The sequence below is a fragment of the Saimiri boliviensis genome, chromosome 5 (genome assembly GCF_048565385.1).
Source record: "Saimiri boliviensis isolate mSaiBol1 chromosome 5, mSaiBol1.pri, whole genome shotgun sequence".
NCBI classification, from domain to species: domain Eukaryota; kingdom Metazoa; phylum Chordata; class Mammalia; order Primates; family Cebidae; genus Saimiri; species Saimiri boliviensis.
The window spans coordinates 12,754,631-12,777,292 of NC_133453.1; the positions used below are offsets into that span (position 1 = coordinate 12,754,631).

Below are 22,662 nucleotides of genomic sequence, written 5' to 3' on the forward strand. Positions count from 1 at the left end.
CTCTCATGAGGTGGGATGTGCTCTGGCATCACTCAGACAAAGGCTTCAAAGGCTGGTAGCCTGGATGCTCAGTGAGAGGAGCCTTCACTGCTCCGTGGAGAAATGGGTTGAGTAGAATGTGTTTGTTTGCTTGTTTGTTTAGAATAGTAAATATGTCCACGTTACAGGGCTGTCCTTTATAAAAACTTCTCTTTCCTACATTTTTGGTGTTAAAATATTTTTGTCTTTTAGAAAATGATTGGTAACTTTTTTTCAGGAAATTGTGTTTGTTTGTTGCTACCGTTTGGCTGTTGGTCCCCTCCATATCTCATGTTGAAATGTGGTCTTGGGTATTGGAGGCGGGGCTTCATGGGAGGCGTCTGTGTCATGGGGGTGGATCCTTCAGGAATAGATGAATGCTCTCCTTGGGAGGAGAAAGTGAGTGAATTCCCACCTTAAGAGTCCCTGTGAGAGATGGTTGTTAAAAAGAGGCTGGCACCTCCTCTCTTGCTCTGCTGCTTCTTATCTCCCAATGTGATCTCTGCACATGCCTTAGGCCATGAATCCAAGCAACCTGCGGTGCTCATCAAAAGCTGAGCAGATGCCTGTGCTCAATTTCTTAATCTGTGGGTATATATTCCAGGCCACCATTGTAAGGTTTATGCCATATATGGGGTTGCGGGGGAGGAATCTCTCTGGTGAATAAATAAGTATTGACAAAGTGGTTATGCTCCAAACTGACCAAAAATATCATGAAAGAGGAGACTAGAAATGATAGCGGAAATGTCATTTTCCTTTTTGGCAGTCCTTCCCCCAAATCACCTAATGGCATTTGTACGAGTTGGTGTCACTCTGTTTCCAGGTAAAGGGGATGCTGGGTTTGCCCTAAGTTAAGGGTTGCTAAAACTGACACTATTCTAGATATTGTCAACAGGAAAAAAACTTAGTACCAAGAAATAGATGTTTACAGAACTATCAGAAGTGTTGGAGAAGTGAAGGTCAAGGAAAACCCCTGCTAACAATTAGGAAATCAAGAATTACTGGGGCGTTAGGATGCTGTCTCCAGTGTCTTCTGCTGCCTGCTGAAGAGGGTAGTTCCCAGAACTTCTGGAAGCTGCTGAACTTCTCATGACTGTGATCTGCCCATCATATTATAGCTTCTGCTTTTCTTTTACTTTACACATTTTGTAGAATTGTCTTTCTTTGCAGGAGTTTGTACCTGTATCATATGAGTAAGGATTCTCTAAAATGTAGCTATGGGGTTTTAGCCTTTGAATTGTGGAGGAAAGTTGGAGGGACAGAGATGGTGGTGTGCTAACAACAGATTCTGAGTACAGTCACCTACCTGTGATCTTTTCCCATTTCTTTCTTTTTAACAGAGCCCTGATTGGAGTCAAGCATGTACTTCATCCTTTTCTCCAGAAAGAGGTAAATTTTGTGGGTCATGGAATTAACTCAGTGATGGTAAATGGGGTTGGGGTGGGTATATAATTTACAGTCTCTTAATTTATGTGCACAGGACATATCTCTGTGTGTGTTAGTCTGTTCTCATGCTGCTACTGAAGACATACCTAAGACTGGATAATTTATAAAGGAAAGAGGTTTAATGGACTCACAGTTCCACATGGCTGAGGAGGCTTCACAATTGTGGCAGAAGATGATGAAAGAGCAAAGGGACGTCCTACATGGCAGCAGGCAAGAGAAAATGCCTGTGCAGGGATACCCATTTATAAAACCAGCAGATCTTGTTAGACATTCACTATCACAAGAGCAGCATGGGAAAGACCCGCCCCCATGATTCAATTACTTCCCACCAGGTCTCTCCCACAACACCTGGGAATTATGGGAGCTACAATTCAAATGAGATTTGGGTGTGGACACAGCCAAATCATATCACTGTCCCTCTGCCTTCTATTTAACACGCCCAAGAAGCCTATAACTTAAATTTTCATAGGCAGCCATACTGAAGCCATGACGAGATCAGAATGAAGTAGATGTTAAGGAAAAAATAGCAAGGAGATAGAAAAAATATACCTTGTTTTTTTTTTTTAAAATACATAATTTTGTAACTCTTCATGTTATGTAGGAGTCTTCCCCTACTTCTGAATATTTTATGTGTAAAAGTCAGTTTCATTATTAAGTCAGTTTCTGTCCCGGTTTCTGTTACTTTTGAAAGCATCATAACTATTAACCCTGAATCAACTTCTGTGCTTTGAAATCTGACAAACCGTAGGTGACAAAGGAAGGAAGTAGACAGGCACTTTCAGGAATCTCTCTAAATAATTATTTCCATGTTGAAAACACCATGTACCACAGAAAACGAAGACTTGAGGGGTGGGTGTCATTGAGCCCCTTGGTTCTATTCAGATTATCTGTCAGCTCCCAGTTCTGAGCAGACACATAGTCACATCCTTTCATATCTTTGCTTTGAAAGGATCTATGATATAAAACCTCCCTATATCCATGCTGCGTAGCGTGAACTAAAGAACATGAAGAAGACCCCAAGGGCAATATTTGATAAGAAAACTCACGGTGGAATGGGACCCAGTCATTTATGGAGTGCAGTCATAGATGCTATCTGCTTCTAGAATGTTATGACACTGTCAGCATATTTTTATGGTACCTACTGACAAGGACTCTCCTTGCAAACTAGTCAGGTTTGTTTGAACCCTGTGCTCAACTAAACCCTGACCTTCCATCCTGGCAGAATCCAGTTTTAGCAAAAATCTTTCTCAGTCAGTTTAGCAAGAGCCCTCACGCCCTTGATCTCTGATCACCCTGGCCTGCTGCTAGCAAGAATCCTGCATGGTCCAGTCTAGCAAAAATGCCCCCTATCCTTGATGTCTCCTGTTAGAAATTTTCCCTTTACTAACTTCCATTCCCATCCCACCTGCTCCTTGGCTAGAAACTTCCACTTGTTCTTGTATATGATGTGGAGCCCCATCTCTCCCTGGTTGCTTGCTACAGTCTTGATACCTATTGCAATAGTCCTGAATAAAGTTTTTCTTGCCATTTTAACAAGTGCCAGAATAACCTCTTTAACGATAGAAGTGGGGTTCAAGGAGTTGGAAATGAGGTGACCTGGGCCTAAACTGCATCCTGGTTTACCCAGAAGTTTCTTGTTTTTTGCACTAAATACCTATTTCTAAGAGACTGAAGTTCTAGGCTCCAGAACATTGAGAAATAAGTTTGTTGTTCAAGCCACCAAGTCTATGGTGTTTTTGTCATAGCAGCTGGAGCTATGACAGTGTGTAAACTTTTTCTTTTCATGATTGAATTACTGTGAGTATTTTATGTGCAGAATGTATTGTGGTCTAGGAATGGAGATGATGAACAAAAAAGCTAAGGGCCCCAAAATGAACACTTGAGTGCACTCCTGATTGCTGTAGAAACACATCCTTTATCTGAACCATCAGTGCCTCAAACTCTTTATCAGGGAAATAGGATTGGCAATTTGTTTGATCACCACACTGAATGGTAGTGAAGAATGACTAATAATTTTGAAGTGAGCTGTAAATGTTAGTAAGATAAAAAATAGGAGGGAAGCTTAGGCATCCGAAGACAATTGCAAATGGGAATTAAAGACAACATAGGTAATGGACCAAATGCTTTAGACGTGCTACAACATGGAGTTGGTTGCTTCACATAAATAACTTTCTCCTTCTCTTTCCCTCTTCCAGTCTGAACCTTGTCTGACTCATCTGCATTTTGATACCGATGGGAAGATCTCAATGTTTAGAAAAATCCCTCATTTTTTTTTTTTTGCTGTTACTCATAAATGATCAATAGCCACAATAATGAAAAACATAACAGGAAATTCTTTTTGGCAGTGATTCCTCACCCTTTTGGGATGACTGCTCAGCTGTTGATGATACAAAGCTGTTTCATTTTGGAAAACTGTAACACAGGTAAAATATGGTCTCAACATGGAGGAATTGAGGCTTTTGAAGGTTTTCTTTTAACTCTAGGATTGGTCTCTTTAAACTCACAAACACTGGACTCCTTATCAGCCTTGTTTTAGACACCGGTCAAACTAGCTGTGTTTTAAAATGCATCTGGCAGGCGTTATAACCATGCTAAGAACACTTCATTCTAACAGTCCTGCCTCAGGCAGAAGTTGCTTCCTGAGATTCTCTGACAATTACTAAATCTTAATACTATATTCACTTACACAAAGTGTCTCTCTTTTTCAGATATACATGTTTACTATTCCCAAATGTCTACCAAAGGTAAGTCATCCCCCCACTTTCATTCCCTTGGAGACTGAGTATTTCCTGACCACCTGCTCTAAATCAGAAGACTGAGTAACATTCTAATAACACATCAGTTATCCATTTCCAAGGCCTCTTTGCTTCCTGAATTTCAGTGTGTGTCACCTGCACAGCTTGTTAGATCATGGTTTCCTCAATCTTATAGCACGATTCTGTTTTAATAGGACTGAAGTGGGGCCTGAGCCTGATTTTCTAACACATTCTCAGTGATACTTACACTAACTATCCATGAACCACGGCATGGAAGACACCAAAAGGACTTTCCATCTTGGACTTGACGTGATAATAGGCAGTGAATCTTCATCCTGAGGGTTGGCGAAAACCTATTCTAAGCAACATACACAGGCACCATGACCTGCTGAACTGTTTTTACTGGCACTGCCATCCCTCTGACATACTCTGCTGCAAGAGCCAGGAGCCAGCAGTGTTAAATACCAAGTTCCCCACGGCTCTGGTCAGACAAGTTCCAAAGCTCATGGTGAGATACAGGGCCCTCTGGGCACATACTAGGGATCAGGGCTACATTTTTACTAATTGGTTGGTAAGTCAAAGAAGTAACCATGTACAGAAATAGGATGAACTTTTTGTGATTTCTTTTTTTATAAGAACTATAGGAAGTACACACACACACACACACACACACACCCCATGCAACTATATAAATATGTATATAATTATATGTAATAATGTATATACACACAGTCATATAAGTACATAATATTGATACAATCATTTAATATATATGTATGCTATCATATGTGTGTGCATATGCATACACATCACACACACAATCAACCCATTAGTGCACTTTCACACACATACATTTTTAAGTTGATGGAACATTTTCCCCCCCTCATTTCTCAGACGCACATTGTCATTTGTATCTTAATTTCTCCTCAAAGCTGCGTTTGATAGTCACCCTTCAAAAATATTTTTTATATATAAAGATGCTGAGCAGCTGGGGGCTGGTGGTGTGGTACAACATGATTTTGCTAGCTGGCACTTTCTATCAGGGCACCTGACACTGGCAGAGAATGGCTACCATGGCCCTACCCTATGTGAGAGGAAGCACAAAGGAAGAAGCCAGTCTCTGAATTCTTGTCTCAGGCTTATAGAAAACATTAATTCCACCAAAGGAAAAATTCTGATGGGAAAGGGATGTCCTTCTCTCTCGAATCTCATCAGAAGCAGAAGTAAGGAGCCCCCTAACATATCTGTTGTTCAGCATATGACAAAGGAACATTTTTCCCTAGGATACTATGTCAGAGACATGACTGTTTTCAACAGTATTGTTTTAAACACTTTTCTTAGAGTGCACGAAAGGTCACTTTTATTGGTTCTCAATGTACACCAGGGCCATAAAGCCAAGGTGCTTATGGCCCTGTGAATAGTGAATGCAGTTCAACAGGGGAAAGAATTGGAGAATTTCTGAGATTATTGATACTCTTATATCTGTTGCCCTCTTCCTTGTGAATAGTGTGTTTCAGCAACAAAGGTGAAGCCATGGGTAGGCTAGCTCTCAGTCTTCTTTTCTTGACATTTATAAAGCTGGGCGGCTTTGTGTGAAGGTCAGGGGGTCTTCCTTTCAGTATGGATCCATGTCTGGCTTCTCCACTTTCATAAGAGGCCGTCAAGTCAAAGCTTAGCTCTGCTCTCTTCCAGGGGGTTGTCAGGGTTTAAAACCCCAAACTCACTGCTCCCAGTTCAGAGAACCTTATTTGTAGAAAACTTTCTAAAGCATATGCTTTTTTCTTTTTCTCTAGACTCTCCAAAATTTGTCTTTGATTCAGTAGCACCAACAGAGAGCTGTTAATATATTAAGATGCTGGTAACACTATTTCAACTTGACAATACTTCTTATTTGTTAGATATTATTTTGTTGTCTAATTTAAGACACATCAGTAAGAGCAGAAGGGGTCTACTTATTTGACTGGTTTCATCAGCATCAACAATAAAGCTCTGAATGGCATCTTGAGAATTCTGAGATTTAAAATGTTCTCAGAATTCTCTCTTTGTGAGTGAATCATTGACCTAATGAGATTTAAATTGTGATTTGTATTTCTAAGTCTATTCAGTGAACATTTATTAAGGCAGTTAAGTTTATGACTATAAATTAGGAGTTTAACCAACAGCAGTTTTATTGTGCAACTTATGAAACCGGGGGCTCTACATGGACCTGTCTTGGTACAAAATCATATTCATTGAGACTTCAACATGGTATAATACCTATAATTGTAGAACTGCATATTTTTAAGTATTTTGGGAAAATAAAACATGCCAAAAGGGAATTTCATTCTTTGTGCATAGTACACTTTCTCCCAATAGTCAGCTTTCTTATATTCTTGAAAGAAACAACAATGACATGCCTGCTTTCATATAAGACATGCTTTTGCTTCTCTTTTGCCTCATACCATGGTTATGAGGTCTCCCCAGCCATGCTGAACTGTGAGTCCATTAAATCTCTTTTCTTTATAAATAATCCAGTCTTGGGTATGTCTTTATTAGCAGCATGAGAACACTGACTCAATGTCTGTCCTCAGGAAGTTGGAGGATAACTCTTCCCTCCTTAAGTGTGAGCTGCACATAGTGACTGCCTTTCAAAGAGGGCAGTATGGAAGAGGGCTAAAAAGAGTCACTTGACAGTGGAGAAACCTGACAACCATGATGTCAGCCAGGTGATGAAGGTCAACATCAACAATCATAAGTTGTGTTGACAGTGTGTACCCTTGAGATGATGTCATGAGATGAAACTAGCTCCATGGTCACCCTCCCAAAACTCCAAACTTCCAGCTAACCATGAGAAAAGCATCACACCAACCTCAACTGAGGGTAATTCTACAAAACACATGACCAGTACTGCTCAAAACTGTTATAAAAAACAGAGACTGAGACACTGTCACAGTCAAGAAGATTCTAAGGGGACATGATGATTAAATGTGATATGATATTCTAAAAGAGAGGGATCTTGGAACAGAAAAAGGATAAGTAAACTCTAAGGAATCCAGAAAAAGTTAACAAGTACCAATACTGGTTCATTAATTGTGACAAATGTAAAATATAGTTTTTAATCTTTTTATATTATATTATATTATTTATTTTTTATGAGACCGGGTCTCACTCTGTCACCCAGGCTGGAGTGCAATGGTGCTGCTTTGACTCACTGCAACCTCCGCCTCCTGGGTTCACGTGATCCTCCTGCCTCAGCCTCCCAAGTACCTGGGATTACAGGTGCCCACCACCACCCCTGGCTAATTTTTGTACTTTTATTAGAGACAGGGTTTCACCATGCTGGTCAGGCTGGTCTCAAACTCCTGACCTCATACTCTGCCCACCTCAGTCTTCCAAAGTGTTGGGATTACAGGTGTGAGCCACCATACCTGGGCACAAATGTAAAATATTAATAATAGGGGAACTATGTATGTGGTGTATAGGAACTCTACAATCTCCTCAATTTTTCTATAAATCTAAAGATATTCTAAAATAAGGTGTTTATTTTTTTTTAAAAAAGAAGCCAATGGGAGTTTTACTGTAGACTTACCCCTATTAAATTCCTAGAAAGCTTTCTTGATTGAGTTGTTTTTGCTACAAAACAGAAAGACATGCTTGGTGAACATTTCATAACGAACTTAATGATGATTACCTCCCATAAAACAGGAGAAACCATGCTGTCCCATAATGAACCTGCTGCCTCTAGCATGCGCTCATCTCAGATTGAAAGCAGGGAGTCAGAAGCAGTTAGAAGGAGCAGATGGTGTCTGATGACCAGGCTGTGGCTTCAGATCTTTGGAAGGCCCAGGGAGTGAGGCATTCTTCCTCCTAAGTGCCTACCCTTCCTGAAGCAAGGGCCAAAAGATCCAGGAGAGTTTAGTTTAGCGTGCTCCGAATGGGTTAATGGATGACATACCAGTGAGTATTTTCTATCACATTAATTTTAATGTATTCTACGCATCTGATGTAAAAGACTCAAAATGACCTCCCGGTGTTCCTAATTAGTGCTCTGAGTACAACTGCTTTATCATTTCTTAGAAGTGGCTTCTGCTGTGTTTCTAAATTTAGAAAAAATTACAATTTATAATTTTTGCATATATACCTTGGGAATTGAATGAGATTAATACATATGTGGAATTATCATAAGTAAAACAATTTATTAAGATAATACAGTGTTTGAAAAGGTTTCATGAGATGTTCTTAAAATGTGTGAACCATAAATTTTCTGTGGCAGATGCATAGGTATGTGTCTTTCTTGTGAAACACTGATTAAAAGAGCTGTGTGGCATGGAAGACAAGGATGTGGTCCATGTTTATAAAATCAAACTGTAAATTTAACTGTAGGTATAAATCAATAATCTCAATTCTGAGCATGATTCAAAAATTGCATATTTTGGTCTGATATTTAAACATTATTTTAGAATTTGGAGGTAGGCAGAACAAGATGGCGAGTAGAAGGCTCCACCAATTATCCTCCCCAGTAAGGACATCAATTTAACAACTGTCCACACACAAAAATAATACACCTCCAAAGGAACAAAAAATCAGATGACTGCTCACAGTGCTTGGTTTTAACTTCGTATCACTGAAAGAGACACTGAAGAGGTGGAAACATCAGTCTGGAATTACTGATGCCACCCTACCCCACTCCCCAGCAGTGGCAGCATGGCACAGAAAGCATTTCTGTATGCTGGCACGTGGAGGGGCATGCAGCAATTGTGAGGCAGGGAACTCAGTGCTGTCCTGTTAGAGCAGAAAGGAGAATCAGACCAAACTCAGCTGACACCTGCTCACGGAGGGAGTCTTTAAATTAACTCAAACCAGAGGGGAAACACTGATCCCAGCTGTCAGAACTTAGGTTCCTACAAGCCTTGCTACCTCAGGCTAAATGGCTTCGGTGCTCTAAATAAACTTGACAGGCAGACTAAGCCCATAAAGATTGAAAGTTTTAGACAAGTCCTAGTACTGAATTGGGCTCAGAGCTAGTAGACTGAGGGCAGCATACGAACTACTGAGACTCCAGTAGAGGTGGCGGAGGAAATGCTGGCATCACCCATCTCCTATCTCCAGGCTGCACAGCTCACAGCTCCAAGAGACCCCTTCCTTCTGCTTGAGGAGCGGAGAGGGAAGTGTCGGGAGGACTTTGTCTTTCATCTTGGATACCAGCTCAGCCACAGCGGAATAGAGCACTGGTCGGAGTCTTGAGGCCCCTTTCCAAACCTAGCTCCCACACCTTGGGCCAAAAGGGAAACCACTGCCTTGAAGGGAAGAACCCGATGCTGGCTGCATTCATCACCTACCAACTGAAAAGCCCTTGGGCCCTGAATAACCAGCAGTGATACCCAAGTGCTATGTTGAGGGCCTTGGGTAAAACTTTGAGACGTGCTAGCTTCAAGTGAGACTTAGCACATTCTCAGCTGTTGTGGTTTCAGGATGAGACTTCTCTTGCTTCAGAAAAGCAGAGGGAAAGGGAATGGGCACTTTGACTTGCACCTTAGGTACCAGCTCTGCTACCATAGTGGGATAGTGTACCGACCAGGCACCTGGGGACCCTGATTCCAGGACTTGGCTTTTGGACAGCATTTCTTGACCTGCCTTCGGCCAGAGGGAAGCCCACTGCCTGAAAGGTGAGTCCCATGCCAAGCAGCATTCATCACAAGCTAACTGAAGAGCCCTTAGGTCTTAAGGGAAAATAAATGGTAGTCTGGTATTACTCCTTGTGGGCCTGTGGTAGTGGTGGCCATGAGGTGAGGCTCCTCTGCCTTTAGAAAGGGGAGGGAAGCAGGGAAAAGACGGTGGTATTATATTGTGGTTTTAATTTGCATTTTCCTAATCATTAGTGATTCTGAGCATTTTAAAATACGTTTGTTGGCCAGTGGTATATCTTCTTTTGAGAATTGTCTATTCATGTTTTTAGCCCACTTTTTGATGGGATTGTTTATTTTGTTGCTAATTTGCTTGAGTTCCCCGTGGATTCTGGATATTCGTACTTTGTCATACAGATTGTGAAGACTTTCTCCCACTCTGTTGGTTGTCTGTTTACTCTGCTGACTGTTCCTTTTGCCATGAAGAAGCTCTTTAGTTTAATTAAGTGACACCTATTTATCTTTGTTTTAGTTGCATTTGCTTTTGGGTTCTTAATCATAAAATCTTTGCCTAAGTCAATGTCTAGAAGGGTTTTTCCAATGTTATATTCCAGAATTTTTATTGTTTCAGGTCTTAGGTGTAAGACTTTGTTTCATATTGAGCTGATTTTTACATAAGGCCAGAGATGAGAATCCAGTTTCATTCTCCTACATGTGGCTTGCCAATGATCCCAGCACCATTTGTTAAAAAGAGTGTCCTTTCCCTAATTTAACATGTTTTTGTTTGCTTTGTCAAAAATCAGTTGGCTGTAGGTATTTGGATTTATTTCTGGATTCTCATAGGTCTGTGTGCCTATTTTTAAACCAGGTCCATGCTGTTTTAATGACCATGGGCCCTACAGTGTAGTTTGAAATCAGATAATGTGATGCCTCCAGATTTTTTCTTTTTGCTTAGTCTTGCTTTGTCTATGTGGGCTTTTTTTTTATTCCATATGAAGTTTAGAATTTTTTTTTCCAGTTCTGTGAAGAACGATGGTGATATTTTGATGGTAATTACATTGAATTTGTAGATAGCTTTTGGTAGTATGGTCATTTTTGCAATATTGATTCTTTCCATCCTTGAGCATGGGCTGTATATCCATTTGTTTGTGTCATTTATGATTTCTTTCAGGAGCGTTTTGTAGTTTTTCCTTGTAGAGGTCTATCATCTCCTTGGTTAGGTATATTCCTACATATTTTAATTCTGTGGCAGCTATTGTAAAAGGGGTTGAGTTATTGATTTGATTCTCAGCGTGGTCACTGTTGGTGTATAGCAGAACTACTAATTTGTGTACATTAATTTTGTTTCCTGAAACTTTACTGAATTCTTCTATCATTTCTAGGAGCTTTTGTGGGGAGTCTTTAGGGTTTTCTAGATAAACAATCATATAATCAGCAAACAGCAACAGTTTGATTTTTCTATACTGATGTGAATACTCTTTATTTCCTTATGTTGTCTGATTGCTCTGGTTAGAACTTCCAGTATTATGTTGAATAGAAGTGGTGAGAGTGGGCACCTTTGTCTTCTTTCAGTTCTCAGAATAATTTCAACTTTACCCTATTGAGTATTATGTTGGCTGTGGGTTTTTCACATATGGCTTTATTACATTGAGGTATGTCCCTTGTATGATGATTTTGCTGATGGTTTTAATGACAAGAGGATGCTGAATTTTGTCAAATACCTTTTCTGCATTTTCTGACTTCCTTCCTTTACACAAGTGCCTGTGGAATTTTGTGGTTGATGGTATAGACCCTGGAGATGGGTTTAAAATCATGAACACACTACCTACCATTTATAGCTCCTTACATAAGCTGCTATACCTTGCTGTTTCAGTTTCCTTACTAAAAAAGTGAGAATAAAAATAATATATATCTCATCAAATTATTCAAAAGGTGAACATGTTCATTTCTACAAAGTGTTATCATTCTCCCTGGCTTACTATAAGTGCTAAATATGTCACTTTTCTATGTTGTTTTATTTTTTGGCTCAGCTAATATGTATTTGGAAAATAACATCATTATTCATTAAAAATAAATAATTTAAATCCAGTGAGAGGACAAATTAGGACACAACTGAATTTCTTTCTCTGATACTCAGTCGTCTGTTCTATTTATGGAATTATGCCATCAAAACCCTTCAAGAAAATCTTCTCCAAATTTTTATTAGTGCTAATCTCTCTCTCTCTCTCTCTATATATATATATATATATGAACACATCTAATAACTCTCTGTATAGTATATACACTGACACATCTAATAACTATACACACATATAAACTTATATATACACATATATACACACACACACATATATATATGCACATACACACAGTAACACATATACACAAGCACTTAACACATATACACACATGCTTTTTTCTTTTACCTGCATAGTAGGTGTTTGAAAGGAAGCAGTTCAAAGATAATAACTTTAAAGCCATTTATAGTTCAGGTATTATTTTATATTAAATGTCACTTGGAGATGAATTCTATTGTTCATAAAGTTCCATCTGTTTCTCCAACTTTCACAGTATCAAATTCTTAAAATCTTATGCATATTGGCATTTCAAGAACAGCTCCTGAAATAAATTTGATATAATAATTCTGTTGCTAATTAGATTAAAAGCAATCCAAAAGTGTCTATCATCTGTAGGTACCTGCCCATCTCATGGAAAATTCTGAAACTAACAATTTGTTCTGCTTGGAACAGCAGATTTATATGGGCTAATGATATAAGCAAATGATATTATGGGAATGCAGGTTTGATAGCCAATGATGAGACTAGGAAATTCTGAAATAAATTAAAATTCAAATGAACATGCCAAATGACAGGACTTAATGTTTCATTCCCTTCAACTCTGAGTTCTCTGAAGGAAAAAGGTCTTGGCAGTGGAACCTAATAAAGAGCCCAGAACAAACCCGTCCGTATGTGGTCGACTAATTTCTGACAAAGGTTCCAATTATGTACAATAGGGAAAGTATAGACTCTTTAATGAATGATGTTGGAAAAACTTGATATTGACATACAAACCTTAAAATCAGACCTTTCTCTTACACAATACACAGAAATAAATTCAAAACGGTTTAAAGACTTACATGTAAGACCTGAAACCATGAAACTCCCAGAAGCAAACAAGAAGGAAATGCTCTTTGACATTGTCCTCGGCAATAATTTTTTAGATTTGATCTCAAAAGCACAGAAAATAAAAACAAAAATAAACAACTAGGACTACTTCAAACTAAAAACTTCCATACAGCAAAGGAAACAACGAAGAAACAAATAAGCAACCTACAGAAGGAAGAAAATATTTATGAATCATATATAAAGTAAGGTGTTAATATCCAAAATATATAAGCAACTCAAATAACTTAATTGCAAAAACAAGTAACAAAAATAAACAAAAATTACCAAATAACTCCTTAAAAATGAGCAAAGGACCTGAATAGACATTTTCCCAAAGAAGACTAAAAACAGACAACAGATATATGAAAAAATGGTAAATATAATCAATCATTAGGGAAATGTAAATCAAAACCACGCCTGTTAGAATGGCTATTATCAAAAGCCAAAAGTTAAGCGTTGGCAAGGGTGTGGAGAAAAGGGAACCCTTGTACTCTGTTTGTGGAAATGTAAATTCGTACAGACCTTACAGAAAACAATATGTAGGATTCTTGGAAAATCAAAAATAGAACTGCCAAAGAGACGATGTTAAATGAGATATAGTTAGTGAAAAGGGAGATTGTGACAGGAGGTGAGAAGATAAAACAAAAGCAAATTAGAAGCAGTTCAGGATTTCTTATTTGTATTTTCCACCCTAATATAAATTTAGAAAAAAATCTTAACCCACTATAATAAGGACCTCTCTGCTTTAGGAGGAAATATGAGAACAATAACAGAGAACATGGCCTTGAGATAAATAGTAGAAAACCTATACAGGAAAACCAACCCTTGGACATTTGAGCTTTTCATAGAAGATGTTTAGATTCAAAGCTGGCATCCTTAGGAAGATCATTTTTATTTTTTAAAATTTAGAAATGGGCAGACTTATTTTTATTTTTGGAACTCTTTAGACCTGAGCACCCTATCTAGTGGACATCAAAACTAATATTCTTTGGTGTCATATTTAAGAAGGCTGTTAGTGTTCTAAAAATAGCTGATGTTCATTTAACTTGGCATAATTCATCAAGGAATTGAACTATCCTCTGCCTGGCCCAGGAGGTTGTAACTTCTCTCAGGGTGTTGGGAAATGTCTAAATTTAGTTTTCCATCAGGTAGCTTCCTCTAATTTCCTTCATGCCCATATGGTATATTAACAACAAAATAAACCAACCACATCTCTGTGGAAACAAGCACAGATGTTTCAGAATATGCCTGCAAAAAGAACCCATCAATGAACAACCTGTATTTCTTTAATTAATTCAAATATTTTGATGTCAGCTCTCTCTCTTTGAAGCCACAGATTGTTTTTCATTTTGAGATTCACTTTTTTCCCAGTAATAGAAACAGATAGCATTCTCTGGTCTCACTGTGTCAAGATTCAGAAACAAGATTCCTCTTGAAAATCCCAAGCTGTAGAGTAATTCATCTGTAATTACAATTTGGAGCATTTTATCCTCTAGATTAAGGTCATATCATAGCCATATGAATAGCAATGCTCTTCTTTTATTATATCAAGCATTTCATTTTGAAAGCATTTCTCCTAGATGGGCCAAAATATATATTTCTATTTAATAACTCAGAATCTTATACAGCTCTGTTTTAATAATTATGCAAACTTCACCTACAATTTTTCTTACATTCATCCAATATCCATGCTTCCTCCCCCAAACATTTCTGTGAGCCAGAAGACCACAGCTTTTTATTATTATTTTTTAATGTTATTGGTCATGTGTTAATGGTGTCTGAAATCTGAACTGGGAAACAGATTTTACCTGCCTGAATTCCTAGGATGGGGATGGATTATATTTTTTCCCTCTACTCTGAGGTTGTGCTGAAGGAACATCAATCAATCAAATGACAAGACAAGTGGACTGAAGCTTAACACTGAAAGAAATTACAATATGGATTTATTTTATGGCATAAGGAAACTGTTTTGGATGGAATATAGTTGTATTGGTAGCTTATTATAAATAATAATACATATTATTGATCTTAAGTTTACTGATAGCATTGACATGATCTTGAAAGTACTTGTCCCTTGGAATTCACATAGACAGGGAAAAAAGAAACTCAAATGAAATGCAGATTAATGTAACAGGTAAGGGTAAAGCTTGAATCATGCTTTTTGGTTTGCCAAATGGCAGCGGTCTGGAGAGCTCAGCTTTGGGAAGATAAACTGTTCACACACAGATGCTAAGAATGCCCACTGCTTCTCTCCCAGCCCCAACATGAGTTGAGGTGGAAAATAAGAGAGGATAAAGCCCTTACTATATCTCCCCCTTGTAACTTATTTCTGCTATGGAAAGCAAAATGAAACAAATCAATTAAAGGCACGATTCCAGGCTTCATGGAATGTATGATCCCATAGGAATGTTGATATCTAATCACACGAATCAGATACAAACAACTTTTAAAGCTCTGTATCAACAAACACTGATTTTGACCACAGTGATGCTAATGTAAGATTAGAGAATCTTGTTATAAATTATAGCCCACCGATTATAAAACAATTCTTAAAATTATTATAACCTGTGTCACAATAACTGAATTATTATTATTGGATGGATGTGCATAATTCTTGAGGCAATTCATAGCCCATACTGTTTCATTAGAAGAAATCTAATCTTCAAAGTATATAAACAACAGTTTGAGTTTGGGTGGGACAAAATGTGGATGTGTATTTATGAAATTTTACTCATGTATGTTGTATATAACTCAGAAACCAGAGTCAGTGTTATTTAGGAAAGATATGATGTAGCACATTCATTACAAAAATTTTACCCCAGAATTTTTATACTGTGATTATTAAGGGATCCATGAGTTTCTGTCTTCTGGATTATCTTCTGGAGCTATAAATCATGTCTTTGAATTTGATTTCTTAATGGTTGCCTAAAAATTGTAAAGGTCGTTGTATGACAACCTCCCAGAATTCCTAAATAATATCTTAGCTTCTATTTTAGCTTCTAAATTTCTAGATATTAACACCATTCTGAATCAATGCTAAACAAAGAAAATCTTGCGAATTGTATAATATCAAACAAAAAAGAACAAGTTTTCCATTACAATCATGATCATTGGGACTCCATTTATAGAAAAAAGGATATAGATCATGTTTAATATTTGAAGGGCTATTTTTATAATACAAACACAATTCATAATTAATAGTGAACACTGTGGTTTATTCTACATAGTCACATGATCTAGCAAGCTCTCAAATTACCATTTACCCACTCTGGGGTTAAGGACTGAATTGAGAAAAGTAAAATGGATCGTTACTAGCTAATAACATATGAACAGACTAGAAAGATGGCAACCATGGGCATAGTAAAGGAAACTGAAGAGGTTACCTGGATGAAGGAACCACAAAACTAGGTTGCTAGGGAGAGAAAAATCTCATCTTGTCTGACTGTGTGTTCTGATATGGTGGTGGAAGGGTGGGAGACTACAATGGGCACGGCCCATCTATAACCCTGAGTATCAGTTAAAAAGCTGGATCTAGAGTGTTATGGGACACCACAAAGAATCTCAGAGTATTAAAGGTGTGGCATGCAGGTGCAGGTAGGTGTTGTCAACCAGACCAAACAGATGTTGGGGCATTCAGGAAAAGAGAGACTGAGGACAACACTGACTAATAATGCTACCCCAAAAATGGATAATTGCAATGGATGTTGATAGATGCCAAATAATCACCACATTAGTGGAGAAATGGAAAGGTACTTAATAATAATCTATCATGTATTGGGCTAAATAAGAAACCTGAGTCTTGAAGACTTTAAATACCCCATTGGCTTCCATTCTTGCCCACAGACCCTCTGGTCTATTTAAGACAACCAGAGGGAGCCTTGCAAAGCCTAAGTCACTACTCTGCTCAAAACCTGCCCCAAATCTCCTTTCGGTCAAAGTAAACATCAGCAGCACCCTCACAGTGACTCTCAGTCCTCATATGATCAAGCTGTTGTTCCTTCTCAAACTTTATGTCCTCCTGGCTAGCTCCCACCATATGCCCCCTCTTCTGTTTCTTAGGTTGTGGCTGTAGAACTTTAGTAAGATTTTTTTCCCTTTGCCTAGAATGCTCCTCCTCCAGATGTTTGCTAGTTAATATACCACCTCCAGTGTCTTGCTCAAAGGGCACCCCTTAAATTTTCTTAAATAATATTTACCTACTACCCTCATGTTTTGAAATCTCAGCTGGGCACGGCTGCTCACGCCTGTAATCCCAGCACTTTGGGAGGCTGAGCATGGTGGATCACAAGGTCAAGAGTTCAAGACCACAGGGGCTAAGATTGTGAAATCCCATCCCTACTAAAAGTACAAAAATGAGCTGGGCATGGTGGCAAGTACTTGTAATCCCAGCTACTTGGGAGGATGAGTCAGGAGAATTGCTTGAACACAAAAGGTGGAGGTCAGTGAGCCAAGATCACATCACTGCACTCCAGCCTGGGCAACAGAGCAAGACTCCATCTCAAAAAAAAAAAAAAAAAAAAAAGAAAAAAAAGAAAAAAAAAGAAATCGCAACTTACATACTCTTTCTTTTACAGCCATTCCCAATCCTCTCACCTATTTTGGTTTTTCTTTTATTTCCAGAGTCTACCATCTTCTTACAAAGTATGTAATTTACATATTATATTTCTTATTATTCTCCCCTTGCCTAAAATATAAGCTCCATGAAGAAAGAAATCCATGCCTGTTTTCACTAGTGTATCCCAAGTGCCTATGCTTATAATGAAAAGAACATAAACAAAAGTTGTAAGAATAAATGAAAGAAACGAATGCAGGAACTGACTGATGATTACACCACGGGTGAGCTAGAATTTGTATTGAAGTTGCTTTCTACTATTCACTCAGTAGATGTGGACTAGGTATGCTACTGGGCATTGGATAGAAAAAAGAGCCAATGTCCAAGCACTTTTACCGTTGATGGATACAGGATTGGCTACAAAATGACCCTGAACCCTCTATAGTTAGATTAAAAGTGGGGTAATGCACAGACTGAGACCTTTGTTCCCATCAAAAAGGAATTTTTATTTCTGTATGGACCACTTTTAGTCCTGTTCTTGATCAGCATAGGTGTCCTTGAGTCTGATCAATCAGAACTTTTCCTTGCGACTTACTGAGCCAATGGCATTAATTCAAAATGTAATAATAAAGCTGTCATCAGCAGACGAATGCAAGCTGCTGTTCTGTGTCTGCCTTCCTTCTGGTGTCTGCTGCTAGCCGCCTTCATGTTCTCCATGGTGAGAGTTGGGGCTGGTGTAGGGGTGGGCAGTGGACTTAATTAAATCATTAACCTTCCTCACCAGTTCTTTTTAAACTAAGAAAAACACATCCCAGATGTAATTGGGTATTAATATGAAATATGGATCTTTAAGGCACCCTCTTATTCTGTTTTTAGAACACAGACGTAATTATCATGCCTAGCTGAGCATGCTCTAGAAGGTGAAGTAAATGATGGCCCTAGAAGGCATGCATAATTGAAATAAGGCCCTCTGAGGAACGTGATGATGATTTTTCTAATTCTGCCCAAATGTGAGTCTCTCTTCATGGAGCCCGTGTGCTTAGCATTGCATGACATAAATGGGATTACTGGGTCATGACAGCCCAGGATCCCTTGCCAATAGCACTTAAGCCATTTGGAGACAATGCAGTCAAGGTCATCAATGTAGATGGACTTTCACCTGACAGGGGAGGTCTGGAGCTTTCGTAGGGGAGTAGAAAAGAAAATGAGGGGTCATCAATCAAAGCAGACTGCTGAGTTCAGACCGTGTAATAGACGTGGGCTCCCAGCCGAGGCCCTGAAGCCAAATAACAAAGAGGGTGCTTCAGCTCACTTTTCCACTCAGCTCCAGCTCTTCTCCTGATCCTTTCCAAGTAACTATTTCAGGATTCTATGTTGAAGGCTATTGATTTTTCAGTAGCATCCTGTGTACCTTCCTGCTCCAAATAAGCCAGAAAAATGTGCTAAACAAAGCCGAGGAGGCATATTCCTGCCTCAAACCCCATTTATAGCAACATTAATTATGCTACCTTACAGTTCCATTTGAAGAGGGTTTTGAATGAGGATGTCTGATTCTTTCCCATGCATACTCCTTATTCTTAGGCCTGGAGTTAGAAGGAAGAAAGGAAACCAACTACTATAGAACCTTCTACATGTAACCCACTTTTGCATGTTATCTTTTTAAGTCTTAACAAGAACCTGACAGGAAATATACTGGTATTTCTCAAGAGCCAATGGTTGAGACAGGAGTTAGGGAAACTTGCCCTGAGTCACACAGGTTGAAAGGACAGAGCAGGAAGCTGGCTTTGCCCTCACCCATAAGCCCCACTACTCTATCTTCCTAGAAAAAACCCAAGGAACCCACTAATCTTTTCGGTTGCCTTTTAATTGCTCAGATTGTCAGGTTCAGCTTTGGCTTAGTTTTATGATATACATAGGTAAAGCAGAAGTCAGAGATGTGTTGCAGAGTCTAGGGTAGAGAGATAGTTTACAATGAGCTAAATTACAAAAAAAAAAAAAAATCTAAATAACCAGGTTCCTCTGTCATAGAAAAGAATTTAGAGTTTTTGTTTGTTTGTTTGAGAATTTGTAAAACTAGAATAAAGGAAACTATGAGACATACGAGTAGATGGCAATAAAACTAGAAGAAAGGGCTGGCCGGCCTGCCTGCCTGGCTGGGCTGTAGACACTTAGTTCCATCAAAAACTTTGTCCAAGTGGACAGATTTCTCAATACAGCTCTTCTAGCCCCTGAAATGTCATGAAACATCAGTTCAATTAGGTTGATAGGTATTCAACCCTGGAAGATGCAACTACCTCCAGATGCTTTGGTAGGCTGTGAGTCACTGACCCACTGGGCATTAATTTTAGGAGGTTGCTTCTAATGCTCACTGTAAGTTCATCTGCACTGGGGGATTTGGAGTCAGGTTTGAATCAGAGGAACTTGAAACATGAAATAGATTGACTTTAAACAGAACTGAATGGAACAGGTGTTTCCTGCTGCAGGAAGGCTCTTGTTCCCCAGGAGTAGCAGAGGTGCACAAAACCTGCAGGAGTTCTGAGGTCAGAAGAAAGGGAGTCAATGTGTATTTGACTTAGCAATGGTTGATGGTCTGGCATGAAGAAAAGATGAACAGTCTTTTTCAAATGAGACAGTAAAGATGTATGTCGTTGGACCTCCTGTGGAGCAAGGATGGCTATGATTCTGCATTTCTGTTAGAAACACAGGTTGCGTAGGTACCAAAAATTTCACAAATTTGGACCAAAATAATATGATAGCTTCTTTATCTTATTTTGAGATTTTCTTATTTGGTGATTCTTTTAGAATGTTTTCAGAAATCCGAAAACAAAAACAAACAAACAAAAAAACCGAAAAAGTTTCTTTTTTTGCTTAGTATCTCTCAAGCTGGCTGCACATTCAAAACACTGAAGGACAGTTTAATAAAACATGGATGCCCCAAAGTTCTGTTGTAATTTGTCCATGGTGCAGTCCAAGCTTCAGTATTTTTAAAAGTTCTTCAGGTGATTTATTGTACAGCTAGCATTGAGAACCACTGCGTTAACTTAAAGCCATGTAATCCTGAGCCTCAGACATTGAACAGAGGATCAAATAATATTGTTTTTAATCCACTCCCAACATGTGGGTATAAAATACTGAAACACATTTCCTTTTTAAAGGGAGGAAACATCCATGTCTCTGCAGCTTGGAGAGCTGGTTGGTGGAAAGGGTTGGTACTTTCAGAATGCAAGAGGTGGCACCCAGTGCTAACAAATTATAACAGAGGATGTTGGGGCAGATGTGCTTTTGATGGGACTGCATTTCTAATCATTGGGTGGAAATTGTGTTCAGCAGACTGTGTCTGACTACATCAGAGGATGGAGTAGTGTGTGAAATGAATATATGAGAAGCCTCCCCCTAGGAAAGCCAGAAAAACAGGGCAGTTAAATTCAACACCTGAGTTAAACATAAACAGTAGTGAGACTATAATATTAAATATATAAATATAATAAACTAAGGGTCTTATGTGGAATAAACAATGCTCTGAACCCTTGGGATGCAGAAATGATTAAGGCACAGGCTACCTTATTGGAGAGCCCAGTTATTACCAATGGATAGACAGCTATACAACTAGGACATAAGGCAGGAGATAAGGCAGCATCTGGAGACATCCAGAGAGCGGTGCTGAAATGATTAGAATGCAAAGGAGAAAAAGGCACAGAGAAGGGGTTTCAGAGCCAGAGGCATCTATGTTTTCATCCTGCCAGTTCCAGCCACTTGGTATATGCGTTGCCTTAATTAAGGCAATTAACCTCTACCTGAACCTTGCCATTTCCACACGGAAATAAGGAAACCAAGTTTAATATGTTGTTATAAGGATTTGTAATTATGGATGTTATATGCCTAGCACTGTTACTAGGGAATGGCAGCTTTAGGGTGAACATAGGAAAAGGGGACTATAAAGTTAACATGGCCATGTAGTTGATTACTGTTACTGGGACTTTCAGTATAAAAGGGTATGTTTTAATAATTGTGCTGTGATAACACTCTAAACTTGCAAAGTCTTATATATGGTCACCTTATAAGTGATACGGAGAAGTTGTCATTGATCAGGCATTTAGGCCATAAGATTTGAATTACACCGTTAGGTTCAAATGTTGTGTACTTTGGCCGGGCACGGTGGCTCATACTTGTAATTGCAGCACTGTGGGAGGCTGAGGTGGTTGGATCACGAGGTCAGGAGTTCAAGACCATCCTGGCCAACATGGTGAAACTCTGTCTCTATTAAAAATACAAAAATTAGCTGGGCGGGGTAGCGGGTGCCTGTAGTCCCAGCTACTCAGGAGGCTGAGGCAGGAGAATAGCTTGAACTTGAGAAACAGAGTTTGCAGTGGGCTGAGATTGCGCCACTGCATTCCAGCTTGGGTAACAGAGTGAGACTCTGTCTCAAAAAAAAAAAAAAAAATTGTGTACATCACTCACTGGCTATGTAACCTTGAGTCCATTAGTTAACCAATCAGAATCTCAGTTTTCTCAATTGCAAAATGGGATTGATAATAGAACCTTTCATATGTAAGTAGGCAAATTAAACGTTTAAAATTTGTAATGTCTTTAGATGAATCTATAAGATATCTTAAGCTCTCAGGAAGTTCCAGTTAATGTTATCACAGCTAGAAATAGTGAAAGATTTACAATTAGAAGGGGGAGAAGCAGGGAAAAAATGGAAGTCACTTGTTACAAAAGAAGAAAAGGACTCAATTCAACAGATGTGGAAATAAGAAGAGCAATATTGACTTTTGAAAGAATAGTTTGCTAGCTTAATGGGATCTAAAAACTTGCAGAATGAGTGAACAAGAAAGAAATGTAGTCTTTGCCTGTAGATCAGTCTTCCTAAAGGCTTGGCGGTGAACAATAGGACCTGCATGGCCGGAAATTGGAGGAAAGGAAGTGGAATCTCTTGGATATACCTAAAGAAAAAGCAGGAAAGTGTTAATGAAGTGGGTGAACTTCAAGTACGAAGGATGGTAGGGGTAGTTAAGGATCAAAGTTCTTGGGGTAGGGACAGAATCATGGTCAGATAGGTGGTATCTAATCTTAGAAAGATAGAAAGAAATTGTCCTTATATTTATTTTTTATGCTTTATGCAA

The 22,662-nt window shown here is 38.8% G+C and overlaps 1 long non-coding RNA gene across 1 annotated transcript in view; it reads left to right on the forward strand.

Annotated features, from left to right (window-relative positions):
* The first annotated feature begins 1,273 nt into the window (after positions 1 to 1,273).
* The window catches only part of LOC141584440 (uncharacterized), a 190,674-nt gene continuing 169,285 nt past the window's right edge, over positions 1,274 to 22,662 (forward strand). Inside the window, exons 1-2 of the long non-coding RNA XR_012517497.1 lie at positions 1,274 to 1,407; positions 4,173 to 4,208. This is a non-coding gene — a long non-coding RNA (uncharacterized LOC141584440). The remainder of the gene's footprint in view (positions 1,408 to 4,172; positions 4,209 to 22,662) is intronic.